The sequence below is a fragment of the Acipenser ruthenus genome, chromosome 38 (assembly GCF_902713425.1).
Source record: "Acipenser ruthenus chromosome 38, fAciRut3.2 maternal haplotype, whole genome shotgun sequence".
In the NCBI taxonomy this organism is placed as follows: domain Eukaryota; kingdom Metazoa; phylum Chordata; class Actinopteri; order Acipenseriformes; family Acipenseridae; genus Acipenser; species Acipenser ruthenus.
Window position 1 is genome coordinate 4269738 of NC_081226.1, and position 24999 is coordinate 4294736.

At 45.9% G+C, this 24999-nt stretch overlaps 1 pseudogene; it reads left to right on the forward strand.

The window, feature by feature from the left end:
• The first annotated feature begins 3645 nt into the window (after window positions 1-3645).
• LOC117963018 (superkiller complex protein 2-like) lies at window positions 3646-23921 on the forward strand (annotated as a pseudogene).
• Window positions 23922-24999: the final 1078 nt, after the last annotated feature.

Genomic DNA, 24999 nt, shown 5'->3' on the forward strand with positions numbered 1-24999 from the left:
TGTAGTATTTAGATGTCACAATTCGGCGAGTTGAAGCGGTCATGTTGCAAGCGCTGCAGCAGGAGCCAGAAAATTGTAGTCGTGTGGCACAGGCTCTCATTGCCTGTTAAAGCTGCCAGGTCGCCGTAGCAACTTACCACTCCCAGTAGTCACTCGCTGAGGCGTTGCCGTGGTAACCATGGTCTGTGAGGCGCCGGTGTAAAACAGTTGCAGTGCAGTGGTGACATTGAACTGATGAAAACGCAGACCAAGTTGAGAATGACGCTGCGTTTTGAACAGCGCAGACTGAGCAGGTAGGAAAATAGCTGATACTATCTTGCGAGCGCAGACACAGAAACGGCTTGCAGTGAAAGAAACGAACAACAAAAAAAAAAAACAACACAGACAAGGAAGCGGAAATAGTGCTGGGTTAAAGTAGAAAAAGAGAGCGAGATAGACAGGAGGGGCAGCCAATAACACGTACGTGGAGCAGTGCTGGCCATGCCCTAATAATTGACGTGGCGAGCGCTGCATTGTGCGATTGGCTGGAAATACTAAATGAGGCTGAACTGGGATCAGCTTCCACCCGGAAGAGATCGCGGACGCTACCGGGCAGGATGCCACGGAGGGAAGGTAAGACAGGCTAAAGAAAAGGAAATAGGAAAGAAGAAAAAAGGAGCGCAAAGCGGGAGAGCGCCCTCTACGGCATCCCCCGAATTACGCCTAAAGGCTAACATTTAAATTAATAAGGTAACAGGAATTTGGAGAAATAAAAGTTATTTGTATACCCCAGTGGCCACTACAAAGCCCAATAATAAACCCCCCAGATAACCCCGCCCGTGCTTATAATATCCAGCCATTCAGTAACTGCTCCCTCCCTCCCTCGCCGAACAACCAACAATAGCCTCCAACACACCCCTGCCCAAAACACCTCGTCCCCCCTCCTCCTGTTTCATTAGTAAATGTGCTCCCTCTGTGCACAGAATATTATAGGCTACAGTGTAATTATTGGATGAATTATCATGCACTCGTCTAATGACATAAGAGCGAGAGTCGAGAGTTAAAAAGGTGAATTAGCTAGGTATTCGATGACGCTTGGGTAAGGTGGCCCAGTGGTTAAAGACAAAGGCTTCATACCTGTTGGTTCCCCGTTCAAATCCCAACTCACACTGTGTGTGACCCAGAGCAAATCATTTAACCTCCTTGTGCTCCGTCTTTCGGGTGAGATGTAATTGTAAGTGACTCTGCATCTGCTGCATAGTTCACACACCTAGTCTCTGTAAGCCTTGGATAAAGGTGTCTGCTAAATAAACAAATAATAATAATAATAATAATAATAATAATAATAATAATAATAATAATAATAACCTGAGGCCCTCACCCAGAGATATGGGCTTCTTTATTCCTTGTATTTTGTGTACAATATCAAATACCCACAGAGAAAAAACAGCCTAATATTAAATTGAGAAATGTATTTTGGGTACTCAAAAAGATCAGAAAACTCCACTTAGTATAGTGGGAATAGTAAACTTTATTTTGTCAGGCGCCAGGTCAGGAAAGCAATAAGGGTGTTGGTTGTGCAATAATAATCACAGGCCCAAGGATTAGCCATTATTATTTATTTATTTATTTATTTATTTATTTATTAGCAGACGCCTTTACCCAGGGCAACTTACAGTTGTATACAGCTATGCTGATGATAACCAACTATATCTGTCTCTAAAGCAAGGAAATTCTTCTGCCTGGGTGTTATTTGCTACTTGCCTTACAGACATCAAGTATTGGATGTCACAGAATCTCCTAATGTTGAATTCAGATAAAACAGAGGTTATGCTAGTGGGCTCACAGAACCAACTAAAAGGAAATGTGGGATTACATGAGCTCAACCCTTGCAGTCTCTCATCAAAATTGAAACTAGAAATTAAGAGTTTGAGGGTAATCTTTGAGCCTGATCTATCATTTTAGACTCATACTAGGGAAGTTACTAAAGTATATTTTTACCATTTGAGAAATATAGCCAAACTTAGACCAATCCCCCTGTAATGCAGCTGACACCCTGGGATCCTTCAAAAAGCTGCTTGATGAGATTCTGGGATCAATAAGCTACTAACAACCAAACGAGCAAGATGGGCCGAATGGCCTCCTCTCGTTTGGAAACTTTCTTATGTTCTAATTATTTCCGTATCTGATGCCGAGAGAATAATACATGTCTTTGTTTCATCTAGAATTGATTGTTGTAATGCACTTTTTTAAATGGTGATTTTGCTGTTAATTTACAAGGCCCTGAATGGATTAGAACCTCATTATTTGCAGGAGTTACTGACACCATATCTTCCAAACCACACTCTAAAATCAAAGGATGCGGGGCTGCTGGTTATAGGGTCAACAAAACAACACGGGAGGTAGGGCTTTTTCTTGCAGAGCTCCTAAATGATGGAATGCTCAGCCTTCGTTTATCAGGAAAGCTGGGTCCATTACAGTTTTCAAGTCAAGACTAAAAACACACTTTTATAAAATGGCTCTCTTATCTTAGTGGGTTTTAATGTAACTTTAAAATTGGTGCTTTTGTATTGTGTATACTGTTTAAATCTGTATTTAAATGGGCTGAGTGTAGCAGTTATATGTGTGACCTGCTATACAAACGGATTGTGGTTTGTTCATTTTTTTCCTGCTATGTACTGTACAGTGCTTTGCGATACTTTTGAATAAAAAGCGCTATATAAATGCAATAAATAAATAAAAATAAATGTGTTAATATTTTTTTATAGTACTTGTTTTATAAAATACTTGTGACTAAAGTTAGGTTTGTGTTTGTTTTGTTTGTAATTAAATTAATTACATTATGGATAATATATTATGATTAGTTATAATTAATATATTTATATATCTACCTGTTAAGAAAGATTGTCAGCCTTTCACTTACTTGTGTATTTGTTATTCTAAGAGTGACGAAACATATACAGACTGTTTTATTTGTATGAATTTATTTATGTGTTATAATTAAAAATATAACTCCTATACTGTATTTATTTATTTCATTGGTCTATCTGTAATAAAGGGTTTCTATAAAAAGTATTTCTTTGTTTTTATTGATATTGCAAACTAGTAATTCCTAGTGTGTGCATGCATGTTATTTAACCAGACAAATTATGCAGACATGCATATTATATATATATATATATATATATATATATATATATATATATATATATATATACAGTGCCTTGCAAAAGTATTCAGACCCCTGACCAATTCTCTCATATTACTGAATTACAAATGGTACATTGAAATTTCGTTCTGTTTGATATTTTATTTTAAAACACTGAAACTCAAAATCAATTATTGTAAGGTGACATTGGTTTTATATTGGGAAATATTTTTAAGAATAATAAATAAAAAGCTGAAATATCTTGCTTGCATAAGTATTCAACCCCCACACATTAATATTTGGTAGAGCCACCTTTCGCTGCAATAACAGCTTTAAGTCTTTTGGGGTAAGTATGTACCATCTTTGCACACAGTGTCTGAGTATGTATGTGTGTATATATATATATATAGTGACACAGTATAGTCTGTGTTACATGTTACATGTATCTTTGACAGGCAACTAGAATTGCAGCAATGGTTTGGCGTAGAATGATGAAACCGTGACTTTTATCATTTTTAATGCAGCTGCCCCAAGGTTTGCCGCCCTTTGCCCTGGATCTGATCTCGGAGGTGGAGAGGCGCTTCCTGAGCGATCCAGAATGGCTTCCCATCCACAACTTTGAGAATGCCTTTCAAAAATTCCATAAGTAAGTTCCCACCTTTCTCTGGAGACCTGGGTTCTAATCTGGGGGAGGGCTAGATGGCGCTAAATGTTAATGCATTAGACACAAGCCTTTCACCTTTCTGTAGAGACCTGAGTTCTAATCTGGGGAGCAAGGTGGTGGTAAATGTTAAGGTATTAGATACAAGCCTTTCACCTTTCTCTGGAGACCTGGGTTCTAATCTGGGGGAGGGTTAGGTGGTGGTAAATGTTAATGCATTAGATACAAACCTTTCACCTTTCTCTGGAGACCTGGGTTCTAATTTGGAGGTCTGGTTGGTATGTGGTGCTGGTGGGGTAATGTTAATGCACTAGACTAGCCTTTTTCTCAGGGCTTTAGTATGGGGTTGCCCATGTGTGTTTCTCTGGGTTCCAGTGTGGGGTTGCCCATGTGTGTTTCTCTGGGTTCCAGCGTGGGGTTGCCCAAGTGTGTTTCTCTTGTTTGTGCTGCAGGGTTTTCAAACGCTCGCAGTGCTTTGACTCCCTGCTTCATGTGGAGCCCAGCCCCGTACATTCCACACTGAAAGTGGTGAGGAACCTGACGACTGGGGAGTTGCTGGACTTTCAAGAGGTCTGTGTGTCTGTGTCTGTCTGTGTGTGTCTGTCTGTGTTTTTGTGTGTGTGTGTGTGTGTGTGTGTGTGTGTGTTTGTTGCGCCTCGCTACAGAGAAGGACTATCAGGCTAATCCTGTTATTTGATGGCATTAGATAAAGTGAGCAGGTTTATTAGAATTAAAATACATTTATAAAAGCCTAAATTGTGGAGAGAGAGAGGAAGGGAAACTAGGAGTGAGAGGGAGACAAAAATAGGTACAATTGCATTCCTTTTGTGAAACCCTTTGCAGTTGTGTCACTGTGTGCGTTTGTGTTGTGTTGTGTGTAGGAGCTGCTTGAAGACACCGGCCTTTCTTCCAAAAACTCACTGTCCCTCCAGCGGCCCCCCGGACCCCCCTCTCAGGGGGTGAGAGGCAGCACCACCAACTACCCCTTCTGGCCAGGTACGTATCCCTCCGCCACTGACACAGAGCCGGGACTATTTTCCTACGCTAAGAAACACTGATGATGACACTAGCCAGGCAGACGAGAGTTTCAGCTACTGCCTTCGTCAGTGTTACATTATTATTATTATTATTATTATTATTATTATTATTATTATTATATTTATTTATTTAGCAGACACTTTTATCCAAAGCGACTTACAGAGACTAGGGGGTGAACTGTGCAACACAACTTCTGCTGCCAAGTCACTTACAATAGAACCTCAGTTTTACCTCTCATCCGAAGGACAGAGCACTTCATCTGTGTTATTGAAGGGAACATTTCTTCAAAAGTTTTTTTTTTTTTTAAATGGTTCCAATGTTACTTTTAGGGGGAATGGATGAACCAAATTAAAAAGAAAGGACAGAAGATATTAACTTTGATAAAGGTAAGAAAATAAAATATTTCAACAAACACTGCTTGAAATGATGTTTGTATTCGTTCATATAGCAGAGTGTATAAATGACTGCATCAAAAAGATATCATGCATAGGAAACCAGTGCATGAATGACATCTAAAATCAGTAGCACACATTGTACTGTACAAAACAGTGTTTCTCTCCTGACACAGTCTATCCTGTAGGGGGCAGTATAAAGCAGTTTAAACCCTCTTAGTAATAGGCCATTCATTTTAAAATCCACTCTGATTACAGGCAAGCCCGCAGGTGCCCGGCCAGACTATAGGGGTCGCTGGTGCGCTGTGAGTCCAGAACACCCTGGCCGTCCGAACCCTCCCTCCCCCCGGGCAGCGCTTGGCCAATTGAGCGCCGCCCCTGGAAGCACCCGTCCTCGGTTGGCAAAGGAATAGCCTGGACTCGAACTCGCGACATCCAGACTATAGAGCGCATCCTGCACTCCACGCGGAGCGCCTTTACTGGATGCGCCACTCGGGAGCCACAACTGACAGATTTACAGCATTGGTTTTACTTAGCTGATGGGAAGTACCTAACAGCATAACCTCAGTCTCATTACAATTTAGGTGTAAAACATTTTGCAACATCCAACTTTTTATATCAGAGATACAGGTAGTAAGAACAGAGGCAGCAGCATCAATATCAGGTTTAGAATGAATATAGATTTGAGTGTCATCTGTGTAAAAATGACAATTCAGACTGTCTGATCTTAATATGTGGCCGAGGGGAAACATATAAATACTAAATATCACAGGGCCCAGGATAGAGCCTTGTGGGACCCTGATGTTACTGACCCAACCTCAGAACTAAACCCGCCCAATTACTTCCCTTGATTTAAATGTAACCCTTTTCACTATATATCCGAGCATTTTGTTGGCCTTTTTTATAGCTTCTCCACACTGTCTAGATGAAGACCTTTCTGAGTCAACATAAACTCCTAGGTCTTTTTCATAGATTCCTTCTTCAATTTCAGTATCTCCCATATGGTACTTATAATGCACATTTGTATTGCATGCGTGCAGTACCTTACACTTTTCACAAAGGTTTGAAATCAAATAATTTTCTGTTTTATACATTAAGTACTGTGTTACAAACAGTATGCAACTTGATTAGGAAATTCACCCGCTATTGAGTGTATCTGAATCTGGGTGTGTGTGGATGCAGTACCAAACTTTCGTCATACATCCTAGGCATTTTAGATTGTGTTTGGCTATAATCCACAGGTATACAAATGTACTTGTAGGTGTTTACTACGAGATTATGAGATCCCTCTGTAGGTGTTTGTATGGGATATGTGTGTGTGTTAATAATTACATATTTAAAGTATTTGTTTATCTTTCTCCGTTAGACCCCAGTGCACCTCCCTCCTCTCTCAACCTCCTCTCTCTGCTGTCCACTCTTGATGACATCATCGACCTGGGACAGGAGGAGGAAGAGGGAGGGAGGGAGGGAAGGGGAGAGGAGGAGGGAAGGAGGAACTGTCTGCAGGCAAGACTCTGCCCAGATCAAATAGTCTGGAAGAATTCGGTCTACAGGTGACACAAAAACATCTTTCTGTCTCTCTGCCTCTGTTTTTATTTGTAACACTTTAAAACAATGGCTGCAAATCCCCATGCATCTGATAGAGTTTCACAGGGTTGGATGGGACTCCCGAGTAACACTTCTAAAAGTTTCTCTGCGGTAAAATCACAGCAAAGTGTAATAAAGCACAGTGAAAGCACAGGAAGGTATGGTAAAGCATATTAATATACCTGGCAACTATGGTAATTGTTAGTATAACCATGGGAAAAACTGCAAAGAACCTGTGCAAAAATACCATAGTAAGTTTTTGGTAATGATTTTTCTCATCCTGAAAATGAACAAAATGGCCACAATTTCATAATGAATCCCGGTGGAATAGCAGCTAATGTGACGAATTTCGTCGTTCGTGTGGTCTTTTTATTTGTTTATTTATTTGATTGAATGATTTGTTTTCAGTTGGATATTGCTCAGTGTTTGTTATACAGCACTCCCTCGCTAATACAGACACCGTTATGCTGTGCATACGGATATGTCGGACACAACGTATGCCCCCCCCAATAATCTCCAATTAAGTGTGACGCTAGATCACTGTGAATTGAGAGCTTCTGAATTGGGGGGTGTATGGAGGCTCTCTGTATCCTGAACTGCCCCTTTCTCCCCTCTCCAGAGCTCTGTTGCCCCCCCGGAGTCTGTCCCGCCCTTCCTTGTCCCCCCATCTCCTGGGGCGGGTGAGAGGGAGAGAGAGCGCTGGGCAGTGCCGGTGGATATCAACTCCCCCTGCACAGACTTCTACAAGAGAATACCAGAGCCAGCATTCAAGGTACTGACTCTGTGTGTCTGTGTGTGTGTGTGCTTCTACATGAGAATACCAGAGCCAGCATTCAAGGTACTGACTCTGTGTGTCTGTGTGTGTGTGTGCTTCTACAAGAGAATACCAGAGCCAGCATTCAAGGTACTGACTCTGTGTGTCTGTGTGTGTGTGTGCTTCTACATGAGAATACCAGAGCCAGCATTCAAGGTACTGACTCTGTGTGTCTGTGTGTGTGTGTGCTTCTACATGAGAATACCAGAGCCAGCATTCAAGGTACTGACTCTGTGTGTCTGTGTGTGTGTGTGCTTCTACATGAGAATACCAGAGCCAGCATTCAAGGTACTGACTCTGTGTGTCTGTGTGTGTGTGTGCTTCTACATGAGAATACCAGAGCCAGCATTCAAGGTACTGACTCTGTGTGTCTGTGTGTGTGTGTGCTTCTACAAGAGAATACCAGAGCCAGCATTCAAGGTACTGACTCTGTGTGTCTGTGCTTCTACAAGAGAATACCAGAGCCAGCATTCAAGGTACTGACTCTGTGTGTCTGTGTGTGTGTGTGGGGGTGTGGGTGGGTGTGTGTGTGCTTCTACATGAGAATACCAGAGCCAGCATTCAGGGTACTGACTCTGTGTGTGTGTGTGTGTGTGTGTGTGTGTGTGTCTGTGCTTCTACATGAGAATACCAGAGCCAGCATTCAGGGTACTGACTCTGTGTGTGTGTGTGTGTGTGTGTGTGTGTGGGTGTGTGTGTGTGTGCTTCTACATGAGAATACCAGAGCCAGCATTCAAGGTACTGACTCTGTGTGTCTGTGTGTGTGTGTGCTTCTACATGAGAATACCAGAGCCAGCATTCAGGGTACTGACTCTGTGTGTCTGTGTGTGTGTGTGCTTCTACATGAGAATACCAGAGCCAGCATTCAAGGTACTGACTCTGTGTGTCTGTGTGTGTGTGTGCTTCTACATGAGAATACCACAGCCAGCATTCAGGGTACTGACTCTGTGTGTGTCTGTGTGTGTGTCTGTGTGTGTGTGTGTGTGTGTGTGTGTGTCTGTGCTTCTACATGAGAATACCAGAGCCAGCATTCAAGGTACTGACTCTGTGTGTGTGTGTGTGTGTGTGTGTGTGCTTCTACATGAGAATACCAGAGCCAGCATTCAAGGTACTGACTCTGTGTGTCTGTGTGTGTGTGTGTGTGTGTGTGTGTGTGTGTGTGTGTGTGTGTGTGTGTCTGTGCTTCTACATGAGAATACCAGAGCCAGCATTCAAGGTACTGACTCTGTGTGTCTGTGTGTGTGTGTGCTTCTACATGAGAATACCAGAGCCAGCATTCAAGGTACTGACTCTGTGTGTCTGTGTGTGTGTGCTTCTACATGAGAATACCAGAGCCAGCATTCAGGGTACTGACTCTTTGTGTCTGTGTGTGTGTGTATGTCTGTGTGTGTGTGCTTCTACAAGAGAATACCAGAGCCAGCATTCAGGGTACTGATTCTGTGTGTGTGTGCTTCTACATGAGAATACCACAGCCAGCATTCAGGGTACTGACTCTGTGTGTGTGTGTTTGTGTGTGTGTTTGTGTGTGTGTGCGTGTGTGTCTGTGCTTCTACAAGAGAATACCAGAGCCAGCATTCAAGGTACTTGTTTGTGTCTGTCTGTCGGGGTGTGTGTGTCTCTATCTGTGTGTGTGTCTGTCTATTTAATTGTGAGGGTGTCTGTCTGTGTGTGTGTTTCACTGTGAATGTGTGTGTTGTAAGAGAAGTAAGGGGTGTGTGTGTGTATATATACACGTGTGTGTGTGTGTGTGTGTGTGTGTGCTTCTACATGAGAATACCAGAGCCAGCATTCAGGGTACTGTGTGTGTGTGTGTGTTTGTGTGTCTGTGTCTGTGTGTGTGTGTGTGTGTGTGTCTGTGCTTCTACATGAGAATACCACAGCCAGCATTCAAGGTAATGACTCTGTGTGTGTGTGTGTGTGTGTGTGTGTGTGTGTGTGTGTGTGTGTGTGTCTGTGCTTCTACAAGAGAATACCAGAGCCAGCATTCAAGGTACTTGTTTGTGTCTGTCTGTCGGGGTGTGTGTGTCTCTATCTGTGTGTGTCTGTCTATTTAACTGTGAGGGTGTCTGTCTGTGTGTGTGTGTTTCACTGTGAATGTGTGTGTTGTAAGAGGAGTAAGGGGTGTGTGTGTATATATATATGTATATATATATATTGGTATGAAGTATTTATTTATTTTTTTATATAAAGTTCTACAGTTATTTACTGCTTCACACACAAATTACATGAAATGGTAACAAATGTTTCAACAGTTCTGCAGTGTTACCAGATGACAAATGCAGCAACATTCGCTACCACACACACTGGGCTTCTCTGCACTCATTCATTCCCATATGATCTTGTAACAGGGCGAGCAGCCCTGTACATTGTTTTGTGTTATTTTTAGAACGAGGGTTCATCCTCCGCCCCTGTGCAAAGTATTGTTTTTGTTTATTATGATTTATTGTATTTATGTCGGCGAGCGCCGTATGTTTGTTATTGTTTTGTTTATTTTTAAAACGTGTCCTGGCAGAGGCGAGATCGGTGCTCGTCCTCTGCCAGGTGTAATGAAAAATACTCGTGCAGAAGGTGGCCATCTCCCGAATTAATTAAGTGATTAATTTAGTTGCTAATCGGGAGATGGTCACCTGAATATAAAAAGCCTGCAGTTCTCCAGTTCAGGGTGGGTGTCATAAGGAGAGTGTGCGAGAGGAGTGACGGAGAAACGAGAGAGAAAGTAAACATAGGAACAGTGAAGGCAATCTGCCCAGCCTGACCTGTGTTGCAGTTATTATTTTGTGTTCGTGATTTTGTTTTGTTTAACTATTTATTTTGCTCTGTGAGCGACTGTTTTCTGTTTAAATATTTTATTTATTTTTTTTGAATTCATTAAATAAAACGGCGCCCGCGCCACTGCACAATACCTTTTTGTTGTTGTGGTCCCTTCTTCTGCCGTGACGTCAGACCCTCGTCCATTCCTGTCACACGTGGTGTCCTGCGTGGGATCGCAGCGCCTCCAGGACGCAGGCAGAAGAGGGTACTGCAGGTTTTTTCGTTTTTTTTTTTTTTTTTTCGTTTTTGTGTGTGGAGTGAAGAGGAGGAAGGAAGATGGGAGGAAAGAAGTGGGAGGAAGCTTCGTGGTGCCTGCACTTCACGGAGGTGAGGCACTACCGGAGGGAAAGTGCTCCACAGAGGCCACCTCTCCAGAGAAGGATGGAGAGGTATGAGAGCTGGCTGAGGGACACCAGCGCCCCGCTGTGGTTAAAAACAGAGGGGAGACATCTGCTGGGGGACAGCAACCTGGATATCCTCTTGGACTTCGTTAGGCTGGAGCCAGAAGTTCAGGAAAAAGCCATCACCAGAGGATATCCAGGGCTCATAGAGGCCTTGGAGAGGATGACCCAGATGGTCGACTGGGTCTACCAGGAGCGAGAGGGGAGAGAGCGGAAGGTGAGGAGAAGGAGGCAGAGAGGGAACACGGACCTGGAATGGGAGGAGCCCGAATGTCCTGCGCCTGAGTGGGAGGAGCCCGAATGTCCTGCGCCTGAGTGGGAGGAGCCCGAATGTCCTGCGCCTAAAAGGGAGGAGCCCGAACGTCCTGCGCCCAAGAGGGGGGAGTCGGTGCGTCCACGGCCCAAGAGGGGGGAGTCGGTGCGTCCACGGCCCAAGAGGGGGGAGTCGGTGCATCCACGGCCCAAGAGGGGGGAGTCGGTGCGTCCACGGCCCAAGAAGGGGAAGGCCGAAGGTCCACAGCCCAGGTACCTGCCAGCAGAGGGGGAATACCTGCTGGTGCCGCCTCCATCTCCATGGGAGGACTGTGAGTCGCTCCCACCACCACCAGCAGAGGGAGAATACCTGCTGGTGCCACCTCCGTCTCCGTGGGAGGACTGTGAGTCGCTCCCACCTCCGCCAGCAGAGGGAGAATACCTGCTGGTTCCCCCTCCACCGCCGTGGGAGGACTGTGAGTCGCTCCCACCTCCGCCAGCAGAGGGAGCATACCTGCTGGTGCCATCTCCACCGCCCTGGGAGGAATGTGAGTCGCTCCCACCTCCGCCAGCAGAGGGAGCATGCCTGCTGGTTCCACCTCCGTCTCCATGGGAGGACTGTGTGTCGCTCCCACCTCCGCCAGCAGAGGGAGCATTCCTGCTGGTTCCACCTCCACCGTCGTGGGAGCCAGCAGAGGGAGCATTCCTGCTGGTTCCACCTCCACCGTCGTGGGAGGACGACGTGTCGCTCCCACCACCAGCAGAGGGAGCATACCTGCTGGTGCCACCTCCGTCTCCGTGGGAGGACGACATGTTGCTCCCACCACCACCACCAGCAGAGGGAGCATGCCTGCTGGTTCCGCTTCCACCACAACCAGCAGAGGGAACATGCCTGCTGGTTTCCCTGTCGCTGCCAGAAGGGGAGGAGCCGCCTTCGCTGCCAGAAGGGGAGGAGCCGCCTTCGCTGCCAGAAGGGGAGGAGCCGCCTTCGCTGCCAGAAGGGGAGGAGCCGCCTTCGCTGCCAGAAGGGGAGGAGCCGCCTTCGCTGCCAGAAGGGGAGGAGCCGCCTTCGCTGCCAGAAGGGGAGGAGCCCCTGCCGCCTTCGCAGCCTGAAGGGGAGGAAGCCCTGCCGCCTTCGGAGCCTGAAGGGGAGGAAGCCCTGCCGCCTTCGCAGCCTGAAGGGGAGGAAGCCCTGCCGCCTTCGCAGCCTGAAGGGGAGGAAGCCCTGCCGCCTTCGCAGCCTGAAGGGGAGGAAGCCCTGCCGCCTTCGGAGCCTGAAGGGGAGGAAGCCCTGCCGCCTTCGGAGCCTGAAGGGGAGGAAGCCCTGCCGCCTTGGCCGCCTGAAGGGGAGGAAGCCCTGCCGCCTTGGCCGCCTGAAGGGGAGGAAGCCCTGCCGCCTTGGCCGCCTGAAGGGGAGGAAGCCCTGCCGCCTTGGCCGCCAGAAGGGGAGGAGCCCCTGCCGCCCTGGCTGCCAGAAGGGGAGAAGCCCCTGCCGCCTTGGCCGCCAGAAGAGGAGGAGCCCCTGCCGCCTTTACTGTCAGGAGGAGAGGAGCAGGAGCTACCTCTACCTCCACCACCACCATTGGGAGAAGTGGAGCTCCTGCTGCCGCCTTCATGGCCAGGGGCTCCCCTCCCGCCGTCGGCATCGCCTAGGGTCGCCTGTGTCTCCCTTGCATCTCCTAGGGTTGCTGCCGGTCCTGCGTTGCCTCCCGAGGGTCCGCTGCCGTCGCCTCCCGAGGGTCCGCTGCCGCTGCCGTCGCCTCCCGAGGGTCCGCTGCCGCTGCCGTCGCCTCCCGAGGGTCCGCTGCCGCTGCCGTCGCCTCCCGAGGGTCCGCTGCCGCTGCCGTCGCCTCCCGAGGGTCCGCTGCCGTCGCCTGGGGTCGCCAGGGATCCTGCTTCACCTGGGGTCCCTATACTGTGGTCGGATCCCCATGGAGGGGAGCTGCCGGCCATCAAGAAAGGGGGGGAGGTCAGGAGACCAGCTCCCCCAGCCGCACTTTCGCGGCCAGAGGTCATGTGGTCGGAGCCCCACGGAGGGGAGCTGCCGGCCATCAAGAAAGGGGGGGAGGTCAGGAGACCAGCTCCCCCAGCCGCACTTTCGCGGCAGGATATTGTGTGGTCGGAGCCCCACGGAGGGGAACTGCCGGCTATGAAGAAGGGGGGGGAGGTCAGGAGACCAGCTCCCCCAGCCGCACTTTCGCGGCAGGAGTTTGTGTGGTCAGAGCCCCACGGAGGGGAACTGCTGGCCATGAAGAGGAGGGGGAAGGTCAGGAGACCAGCTCCCCCAGCCGCAATTTCGCGGCAGGAGAGAGTGTGGAGGGAGCCCCAGAAGAGGGAGCTGCCGGCCACGAAGAATTGGGGGGTGCCGGAGATTCCACCATGGCCACCCCCCAGAAGCAACTCTCTTCCCCCTCGTCCGGGACTTTGAGACTGAGGGGGGAGGTGGCCGTTGGGGCCATGTGTGCGTTGCACAAGGGGGGGGATATGTAACAGGGCGAGCAGCCCTGTACATTGTTTTGTGTTATTTTTAGAACGAGGGTTCATCCTCCGCCCCTGTGCAAAGTATTGTTTTTGTTTATTATGATTTATTGTATTTATGTCGGCGAGCGCCGTATGTTTGTTATTGTTTTGTTTATTTTTAAAACGTGTCCTGGCAGAGGCGAGATCGGTGCTCGTCCTCTGCCAGGTGTAATGAAAAATACTCGTGCAGAAGGTGGGCATCTCCCGAATTAATTAAGTGATTAATTTAGTTGCTAATCGGGAGATGGTCACCTGAATATAAAAAGCCTGCAGTTCTCCAGTTCAGGGTGGGTGTCATAAGGAGAGTGTGCGAGAGGAGTGACGGAGAAACGAGAGAGAAAGTAAACATAGGAACAGTGAAGGCAATCTGCCCAGCCTGACCTGTGTTGCAGTTATTATTTTGTGTTCGTGATTTTGTTTTGTTTAACTATTTATTTTGCTCTGTGAGCGACTGTTTTCTGTTTAAATATTTTATTTATTTTTTTTGAATTCATTAAATAAAACGGCGCCCGCGCCACTGCACAATACCTTTTTGTTTTTGTTGTCCCTTCTTCTGCCGTGACGTCCGACCACTCAGCCGTTCCTGCCACAGATCTGTTAAAAGCTACCGCTGTAGAAGCTGGGGGCACAGCGAGCAAAACGTTAGGGTTATTGTCTATCAACACAGTTCCGGTGTCGTCTTAATTTGTGGATTTATTTGACTTATCTGTGTCACTGTGTTTTGGAAGAACGATGAGATTCAAAGTATTAAAATATATATATAATTTTTTTTTTTTCTTCTCGCCCTTGCTGTTAAAAGTGGGTGGGCAGGCCCCCCCTGTTTAAAAAGTGTGTGGGCAGTGGCCCGTTGGCCCACCCGTCTCCGGCGCCTATGCTTGATGGAGATTTACGAAGTGATGATGAAATTGCTGTGTTCCTGAACCTGTCCAGAAGAAATGTGAAATACAAATTAAAAGTGGGGTTCAATTAATTTGTAATTAAGACATTTCCCCTCCCCAAAACGGAAGTGTTTAAATCAACAACAAGCTTCTTATTTGTGTCTCTTGTATGGTTCTACTTCAAGGTGGTTGTTCCGTGCCAATAAAGATTTTATTTTACCATCAGAAATGGAGCGGAGCATTGGAAACTTGCGTATTGGGCATTTAAAGAAACAGGTGTTAGTGTACATGCTTCATGTACACATCATTCTCACAACTTGTGTGGAAATGTAAACAATAGCTCCTGTTTATTTTTTACCCAACACTTATTTTTGCTATTCAAAAACAACGAAACTCATGTTTAATAGCTCAAAGAAACATCTGTGACTTTCAATTGTGTCCGTTCTGATATTTTTTGGTTGTTGTCCGATTAACAATCCCAACTTTCTGTTGCTGTTGTCTGTGCCTGTTTGATGCTCACCATGAGGGTGTTGACCACGAGTGCACGTGGTAAACGTGAGCCATCTCGGGGACCACTGCATTCACAGCACAGCAAAAAGCAGACCCCTCTGGAGTCGGACACTTTTAGGACAGCTGGACCTAAGCCACTTAGAAGTGGCTTGTATAAACGGGGTATTTGTGTCTCTGTGTATGTGTTATTCTATCTGTCTTCCTATGCATCTTTATATGTCTCTGTGTGTCTCTCTCGCCCCTTTATTTTTCAGTTGAATCCACTTAATTTAAATGTTTGTTTTTTTTATTTACTCCTCTCTCCCCTCTCCTCTATAACCCCCCCCCCCCCCCCCCCCCCCTCAGTAGCCCTTCGAGCTGGATGTGTTTCAGAAACAGGCGATCCTGCACTCGGAGAATCACGACTCCGTGTTCGTCGCTGCACACACGTCCGCTGGGAAGACCATGGTTGCAGAGTATGCCATTGCGCTGTCGCAGAAACACATGACCAGGTGAGACAGCTGAGCGTTTGCTTGGCTGCGGTAGAGTTTATACATTTTCATATAGATTTACTATAAAACCTGCTATAGAATTACAGTAGCTACCCAACATGGTTCCTAAATAAAGTTCAAATCTGCTGGTGTAAAGAGGGGTGTGGCCGGATGATGCAATGAGTTGTTTCTGCTTTCTGATAGGACGATCTACACCTCACCCATCAAGGTCCTGTCAAATCAGAAGTTCAGAGACTTCAAGACCACGTTCCAGGATGTGGGTCTGCTAACTGGAGATGTGCAACTGAGCCCAGAAGCCTCCTGTCTTATTATGACCACTGAGATACTGAGGTACATACCTGCAATACAATATAGTGTTTAATACCTGCACTACAATATACAGTGCTCCCTCGCTATAACGCGGGTCTCTGGGGACACACAATATGAGCGTTATAACTGAAGAGCGTTGTAAACGGGGGAGGGGGTGGGGGTCACCGCGGGACACATAACACACATCTGACTAAAATACAAAATAAAATAACTCCCTCTCTATAATGCACATAGTGTGAAGCAAAAATGTAGCTTAAGGTGAATTAACCATGCATAAAGCACCATGTAATCAACGCTATATTTTTTACCAAAAAAAAAAAATAATAATTAAAGGTAACATTCCCACTCGTGGATCATTTTAAGGAGTTCAGTTCAAAGCGACAGACAAGCAAACCAAGTGTGAGAAGGAGAGCGGGTCAGGAGAGGGGAAGAGGGAATGGGCTCGCCCCAGGTTCGGCTACTGGAGTGGGGCTGAAGTGTCTCATCTCACGGAGAAAGCCGCAGCTCCTCTCGCTGCAAAAAAGTAAATGCATTAGGAAAGAGAACCATGTAATAGGCCTCATATTTATTTAGTTATAAAACAAATGTTGAATAAGATGTCTGTGTTATAAATTGCCAGCGCTGCTTTTCTTCAGTTCAGATACAAAAGGGAGAGACAGAAACGGAAGTTAGACTGAGAAGTTGTTTACAGTTTGAACAACACCAGTACTGTATTTACTGTAGAAATATTGCATGAATCACTAGTATAGGGAATTGGGGGACATGCTGTAGGAGCGTTATATCTGAGGCACATTATAACCGAGAGCACTGTAGTGTTTAATAAATGCAATACAATATAGTGTTTATTTTATTTTATTTATTTTTTATTGCACTTATATAGCGCTTTTTATACAAAAGTATCGCAAAGCACTGTACAGTACATAGCAGAAAAAGAGCAAACCACAATACATTTGTATAGCATGTCACACATTCAACTGCCATAATCAGACCATTTAAATAACAGTATACACATAATATAGAAGCAGCAATTTTAAAGTTACATTAAAACCCAGTAAGATAAGAAAGCCATTTTGTAAAAGTGCGTTTTTAGTCTTGACTTGACTTAAACCCTGCAATACAATATAGTGTTTAATACCTGCAATACAGGACTCTGTGCTATAGTGTTTAACCCCTCCATGTCTCTCTCTCTCTCCAGGTCAATGCTGTACAATGGCTCTGATGTTATCAGAGATTTGGAGTGGGTGATATTTGATGAGGTGCACTACATCAATGATGCAGAGGTACTGTCTGTCTGTCTGCCTGCCTGTGTCTCTCTCTCTCTCTCTGTCACTCTCTCTCGCTCTCTGTTTTATATTGTTTTCTCAGAGGGGTGGTGTGGGAGGTGCTGATCATGCTGTGTCTCTCTTGTTTTCTCAGAGGGGTGGTGTGGGAGGAGGTGCTGATCATGCTGTGTCTCTCTCTTGTTATCTCACCAATGCAACTATCCATCTATATATCAACACAGCTGATATATATATATATATATATATATATATATATATATGTATGCTGAATCAGCTTGTCACCCGCCACCCCCCCCTCTCTCTCCAGGCGTATCAAACAGAAGCAGATCTTTGTGATCAGCACTGTGAAGAAGCCGGTCCCTCTGGAGCACTTCCTCTACACAGGAAACAGCAACAAGACTCAGAACGAGCTCTTCCTGCTGCTCGACGCCAACAACAACTTCCTCACCAAGGGGTGAGCGGAGAGAACTGTCTTCCTGTCTGTCTCTACCTGCCTGTCTCTGTCTGTCTGTCTGTCTGTCTGTCTGTCACAATTTTACATAAACTTGTCCAACTGTGATGTAACTTGGTACGGATGTCAGGGATGGAAATAAAACTCCCATTCCAACGTAGTTTGATCCATTCCTGGTTTTACTACGCATTTAATAAGACACCTGAGCTTGTTACTTGTTATTGAGAGTGTGAAGGCACCTGTCCATCTGTCTGTCTCGCACCCGTCCATTTTTCCACAGGCATACAGTAGCTGCAGGTCACAGTGATCCTCTTTCATGTTACTGATGGTTAAGTGTGTATTCAGAGCCGTGTCAGTGTGTGTGTGTGTCAGTGTGTATTTCAGCGTGTATCAGTATGTTTGTCTGTGTGTGTTTCATTTTGCGTGTGTATCAGTGTGTGTTTCTTTGTGTGTCAGTCAATGTGTTTCTATGTGTGTGGGTGTGTGGGTGTGGGTGTGTGTTAGAGGCCTGTGCACTGGCTGATGTGTCTGTTTGTTTCCTCTCAGGTACTACGCTGCAGTCGAAGCCAAGAAGGAGCGAACCAGCAAACATGCCCAGTTATTCGGTGCCAGACCTGGAGCACACAGCTCTACTAGCAGCCAGGTGGGGGAGTGGAAGGGAGCAGGAAGGGGGTAGGGAGCGAGGGAGGAGGGGAGAGGGATAGGGAGGAGGAGGAGGCGAGAGGGAGGGAAGAGGGGGGAGAAGGAGGGAGGGAGCAGGAGCTCTACTGCCAAGCAGGTTAGGAAGGAAACACGAGTGGTGGAGGAAGAGGGGACACTCCAGTCTGAAAGTTCTCTCTCCATCTCACTCCCCTTCTCTCACACTCTTTCTCTCTCCCCCTCCCCCTCCCCCTTGCCCTCTCTCTCTCCCTCCCCCTCTCTCTGTCTCAGGATCGCTCAGTCTGGCTCTCCCTGCTCCACTCTGTCTCTAAGAAGGACCAGCTGCCCGCGGTTTGCTTCACGTTCTCTCGTTCCCGCTGCGATGAGAACGCCCGCGACCTGGCCATGCTCGACCTCACCAGCAGCGCCGAGAAGAGTGAGACCCACGTGTTCTTTCAGAAGTGCATCACACGACTGAAGGGCTCTGACTGACAGCTACCACAGGTGAGATAGAGGGAGAGAGAGAGGGAAGGAGTGCGAGGGAGGGAGTGAGTGTCAGAGAGAGCTGTGTATGGAGACAGTCTGTCTGAGTGTGTGAGAGAGCTGTGTGAGAGTGTATGGAGACTGTCTGAGTGTGTGAGAGAGAGCTGTGTGAGAGTGTATGGAGACAATCTATCACAATGACATGCTTACATTTATCTAGAGCAGTGGTTCTAAAACGTGGAATATATCCCGGCGGGCGTGAGAAGGTTGAGAAAAAGTTTCTACATGGCGCTGTGCAGCCTGTTCTGAAACATTATACATGTGCCTGTTTGTCCCGTCCCACCTCTCTCTCTCAGGTTCTCCAGATGAGTGATCTGCTGAAGAGGGGTGTGGGGGTTCATCACAGCGGGATCCTGCCCATTCTCAAAGAGGTGGTGGAGATGCTGTTCACTCGTGGGCTGGTGAAGGTGAGAGCAGCACACTGGGTCAGCTTCCTCTAATCTAGTTGAGAGTGTATTTCATTCTCGCTCACTCTTTGCCATACAACTCTCAACTTGATTAGAGGTAGCCAGTAAACACTTAATTCATTAATTAATTAAATTAGTATTTTAACCAAAGCGACTTATAGAGACTAGGGGGTGAACTATGCATCACAACTGCTGCTGCAGATTGGAGGAGCGGATGCGCTCGTTAACTTAGGAGTCATGAGCGAGGATATAAATAGGGGGGTAGCGTACGTGATCTGTTCCTTGGTGAATGGTTAGAGAAAGAACCAAAAGGAAACCCTGCAATTGTGAGAACCGTGAGTGTTGTATTTGTTAGTCTGTCTTGTAACATTGTTCTGTTTGTGTTGTTTTAAGACTACTAACACTATCCGGAGCTGCAGCTGCAGGCCAGCAACAAATCCGGACACCAGCACTTCCCTGTTTCACAACGTACTGTCTTTTCACCACAAGCACTTAAATCAGGCACCGTAGGAACTGTGTCTGTGTCTTTGTGTTTTGTGTGGGTGACAAAACTGGACTTTTTGGTTGCGGGTCAAAACCGTGGGAATTTACAAAAACCAAAGTGATACACGCCGCTGTAATCACTTCCAGCATTATTGTTTACAGGTATTTGCATTTAAGGCTCTGGACATTGTAATTTATCAATAAACACCCTTGCGCCTGTTCGTAATTGTCTGTGTGTTTGTACCTGGACTGCACTCACCTGTATCCACTCACCACTTTGCCACATGCAGTAAGAAAAAAAATATATTAGGTGCTTATGACACTGAGAAAGACTCTGTACAGGCTGGACCCACCAGGCCAGGCTGTTACCAAGGCAACGCAGGAGCTGCTGCGATTGGCCGAGTCGAACCCTGACGGGATCACACCCCTCGACCCTGTGAATGACCTGCAGCTGAAGGACTTGGATGTGGTTGAGGGGTCAATGAGGGTCAGGCACCTGCAGGACACTGCTGACCTTCACATGCGCACACAGCCCCAAGTTCACACAGCAGGTACGAATATGAAACATGGTTTAACAAACAGATCTGAGGATGTGATGCTGTTTATTAGATTAACTATGAAATAAAATCACTAGTTTTCAGGACCTCAAAAGTCTCTTCTTAAGGTTAAAGTGGAAACTCCTAGTCAAAGCACCTTGAGAGATTTATAAGAAAAAGGTTCTTGCAGCAGTTACTTATATATACTGTGTTTCTGATCATTCTGTGTGAAGAGGCTTTCACTATGCATTGAGGAGCAGCTCTTCAGTTGGAGTTGCCTCTCATCGATATATGTAGTAAGAGTTTATAGAATTGAGAGTCAGTGCCATCTAGTGATCTGCCTCTGTGGATCAAGTTACCTTGTGTTTTTCCAGCTCTTCAGTAACTGAATGTTAAATGAAAGTCTGGTTCATGTGATGTGTGTCTGTAATACTGTGTGTGTTTTTTTGTTGCAGTACGCCCGGCTGAAGCAGAGAATGCTGATTCAGGACGAACTGGAGCATCTGCAGTATTTAATATCAGACCACAGCCTGAGCCTGCTGCCTCAGTACGAGCAGAGAATCAACGTGAGTGCGCTGAGAGGCTGAGACACACACAGACAGGCTGAGACACACAAAGAGACGCTGAGAGACTCGCACAGAGACACACAGACTCTGAGACGTACACATGACACACAGACATACACACAGGATATTGATGGATTATTGATTGAGTATTGATTGCTCCCAGGTTCTGAAGACTCTGAAGTACGTCGATGACTCCTGCACGGTGCAGCTGTAGGGCCGGGTGGCCTGTGAGATCAGTAATCATGAGCTGATGGTCACAGAGCTGGTGTTTGAGAACGTGCTCAGTGACCTGCCCCCCGAGGAGATTGCGGCCGTGTTCTCCTGCCTCGTCTTCCAGCAGAAAACACAGGTCACCCCCGAGATCAACACCTCCCTGCAGCAGGTACCAGTGTGTCTCTCTCTATATCTCAACACTTTCCTGCAGCAGGTACCAATGTATCTCTCTCTATATCTCAACACCTTCCTGCAGCAGGTACCAGTGTGTCTCTCTCCATATCTCAACACCTTCCTGCAGCAGGTACCAGTGTGTCTCTCTCTATATCTCAACACCTTCCTGCAGCAGGTACCAGTGTGTCTCTCTCTATATCTCAACACCTTCCTGCAGCAGGTACCAGTGTGTCTCTCTATATCTCAACACCTTCCTGCAGCAGGTACCAGTGTCTCTCTCTCTATATCTCAACACCTTCCTGCAGCAGGTACCAGTGTGTCTCTCTCTATATCTCAACACCTTCCTGCAGCAGGTACCAATGTGTCTCTCTCTATATCTCAACACTTTCCTGCAGCAGGTACCAATGTGTCTCTCTCTATATCTCAACACTTTCCTGCAGCAGGTACCAGTGTGTCTCTCTCCATATCTCAACACCTTCCTGCAGCAGGTACCAGTGTGTCTCTCTTGTAGGTTCTATAGACATTGTCATCTCAAATATATTGCAAATATCATGGACTTTCTTATGTTATGTTCTTATGATATTATATATATTATCAGGAATCTACATTGAATGAACTTTAATTTGTCTAGCTTTGCCTAGAGATAACAATCAACCTAACACTTTGAATGCACCAGGCACTCAGGAAACAAAAGGCTAATCAAACCCGTCTCTGTGATTTAATTAACCCATCAAGTGAGAGAGAGGTGGTTTAGCATAGGAGTCTGAAAAGAGAGAAAAATAGCTTAATGATTTAGAGATTTAAGACAAAGATCACATCATATTGATTTAATACCATTATGAGTACAAGATGCAAGCGTTTTTATTCTTAAATAACCAAGGTAATAAATCCCTAAGAGAAGTAAACTGTTTGCAATGTCTAACCAAAGTCGCAACCAGACATGTTTGGTGTCTAAAGAAATGTAATTTCTTATGGTAAAAATAACGGGAATTCAGAATAAAATCTGAATTATTTAGCAAAAGTTATGCACGTTTTAAAAGATTCCCCTTTCCAGATTATGATAATGAACTAATCAGACAGAGGAAGGGGGGAGCAATCAATCAAGATTGCAAGCCCATTCGCTACAAAATAGCCAATCAGAGCATGCAGCGGGAAATTTGAAATAATCTCTTTGTTTGAAAAGTATAAAACCCCCTGCTTTAGCCCCAGCTCCTTGCCTCTGCTACCCAGCGCTATAGCCCCCTGCTCTATTCCCCTGCGTTATCCCCCTGCTCTATCCCCCTGCGTTAGCCCCCTGCTCTATCCCCCTGCGTTAGCCCCCTGCTCTATCCTCCTGCGTTAGCCCCCTGCTCTATTCCCCTGCGCTATCCCCTGACCGCTGATCCCTGCTCGCTCAGATTCTAAGAAACTACAAGACTGCACCTGGAGCCCTCAGCTCTCAGTATTTATCCATCAAAGTTGGGGGCCCTGACACTCGGAGAAACACAAGGTAACAGAACGCTGAAAGTGACGGCTTTCCAGGCTAAGTAACAATATTCTTAAATATAGTTCTCATTGTAATGCTTTTAATGTGACATGAATTGTGTAACTGTTTTGTGTGACTTTCAAACTTATATTGTTGCATGCTTAATAAATGCCATCTTTCTAAGAAGAGATTCCCAGTATTGAGTCATTCGCTCATGTTGAACAAACACGATTTATGAACTTTGAACAGTCTGGAATGTGGTCTATTTTTGGCATGTTGTAACGTGTAAATCCGCCATCGTTTTCAGAGAGCGATATTAAAAACGGGTTTGTACATTATAATAGGACACTGTTTATTGTAGAGGTCCCACCGAGATCTTGACAATCGAAGGTATCTCTTTATCCCTACAGTTTTTTGGAGGTCCTTTAATTTATTGCTTTTAAGAATATATTAACTGCCTACAATAGTACCCACACACTCTATATCTCAACACCTTCCTGCAGCAGGTACCAGTGTGTCTCTCTCTATCTCATCAACACCTCCCTGCAGCAGGTACCAGTCTATCTGCCTGTGTTTCATCGCTCTCCTTACGCTCTCTCTCTCTCTCTCTCTCTCTCTCTCTCTCTCTCTCTCAGGGTGTGCAGTGTTGATAGTGCTGCCTGTGTGTTTCATCGCTCTCCTTGCTCTCTCTCTCTTTCTCTCTCTCAGGGTGTGCAACGCATCGTGAGTGTGGCGGAGCGCATTGCGACCCTACAGAGGGATTGTGGGATGAACGAGTCTGTGGAGGACTTCGTGGCGCAGTTCAAATTCGGGCTGCTGGAGGTGGTGTACTGCTGGGCCCGGGGGCTGGTGAGTGAGAGGAGGGGAGAGTAGTTACTTGTGGGATACAGGAGGACTTGGGTAAAGAGGGATTGTGGGACTGTGTATCTCCTCTGTGTGTTTCTGTGTCCCTCTCTCACACACAGTGTATTTCTATGTTCTTTCTCTGGCGGATGTGCAGAAGGTGATTGTGGTTCACAGTCTCCCTCCTCTGTCATTGTCTCTCACACTCTCTCTTTGTCTCTCTCCACCTTTCTCACTCACTCACTCCCTCTCTCGTTCTGTCTCTAAGCCCTTCTCGGAGATTGCTCAGCTCACGGATGTGCAGGAGGGGATAGTAGTGCGCTGTATCCAGCGATTGGATGAGACGTGCCGTGACGTGCGGAATGCTGCGCGCATCATCGGTGACCCGGTGCTCTATGTCAAGATGGAGCAGGCCTCCATGATGATCAAGAGAGACATCGTGTTTGCAGCCAGCCTCTACACCCAGTGACTCACAGATAACAGGACAATAAAACTGAAAATGATACTCTACTGCTTCTTGTTTGTAATGTATAATATAATTGAAAGGTGCTTCCACCAAGTATTAACTCAGGGTGTGGAGACTTATCCAATTATGATCTTTCAGTTTTGTATTTTTAATATATATTTTTTCTCAATAAAAACATTTTTCACCTTACCAGTGTGGAGTATGGTGTGTAGATAAGTGGAAAAAATCCTCATTAAATGCATGAAACTCTGAGGCACTGACACAACAAAATGTGAAAAAAGTTCAAGGGGGTGTAGACTTTCTATAGGCACTGTATATAAAATATTAGGTTAGATGTCTAAGAGACACAAATGGCAAAATCATAGACGAAGAAAAAAAAATAGCAAATATATTAAATGATTACTTTTCACAGGTTGTTACAAAGGAGGACATGGACAACATGCCCCACATGTCGACTTGTTCCTATCCAGTTTTAAATAACTTTAGCATAACAGAGGCAGAAGTATTAAAGGGACTATGAGCTCTTAAAATAAACAAATCCCCTGGGCCGGTTAAGATTCTCCCAATAGTACTCAAAGAAATGAAAGAAGTTATTTACAAACCGCTAACCAAGATCATGCAACAGTCTCTTGACACAGGAGTTGTACCGACAGACTGGAAAATAGCAAACATAATACCGATCCACAAAAAGGGAGACAAAACCGAACCAGGTAACTACAGACCAATAAGCCTGACTTCTATTATATGTAAACTTATGGAAACTATAATAAGATCCAAAATGGCAAATTACCTATTTGGTAACAGTATCCTGAGAGAGAGTCAGCATGGTTTTAGGAAAGGGAGATCGTGTCTAACTAACCTACTTGATTTTTTTGAGGATGCAACATCGACAATGGATAATTGCAAAGCATACGACATGGTTTAATTAGATCTCCAGAAAGCTTTTGACAAAGTCCCGCATAAAAGATTAATTCTCAAATTGAACGCAGTAGGAATTCAAGGAAATGCATGCACATGGATTAGGAAGTGGTTAACAGGTAGAAAACAGAAAGTACTGATTAGAGGAGAAACCTCAAAATGGAGCAAGGTGTACCACAAGGATCAGTATTAGGTCCTCTGCTATTCCTAATCTACATTAA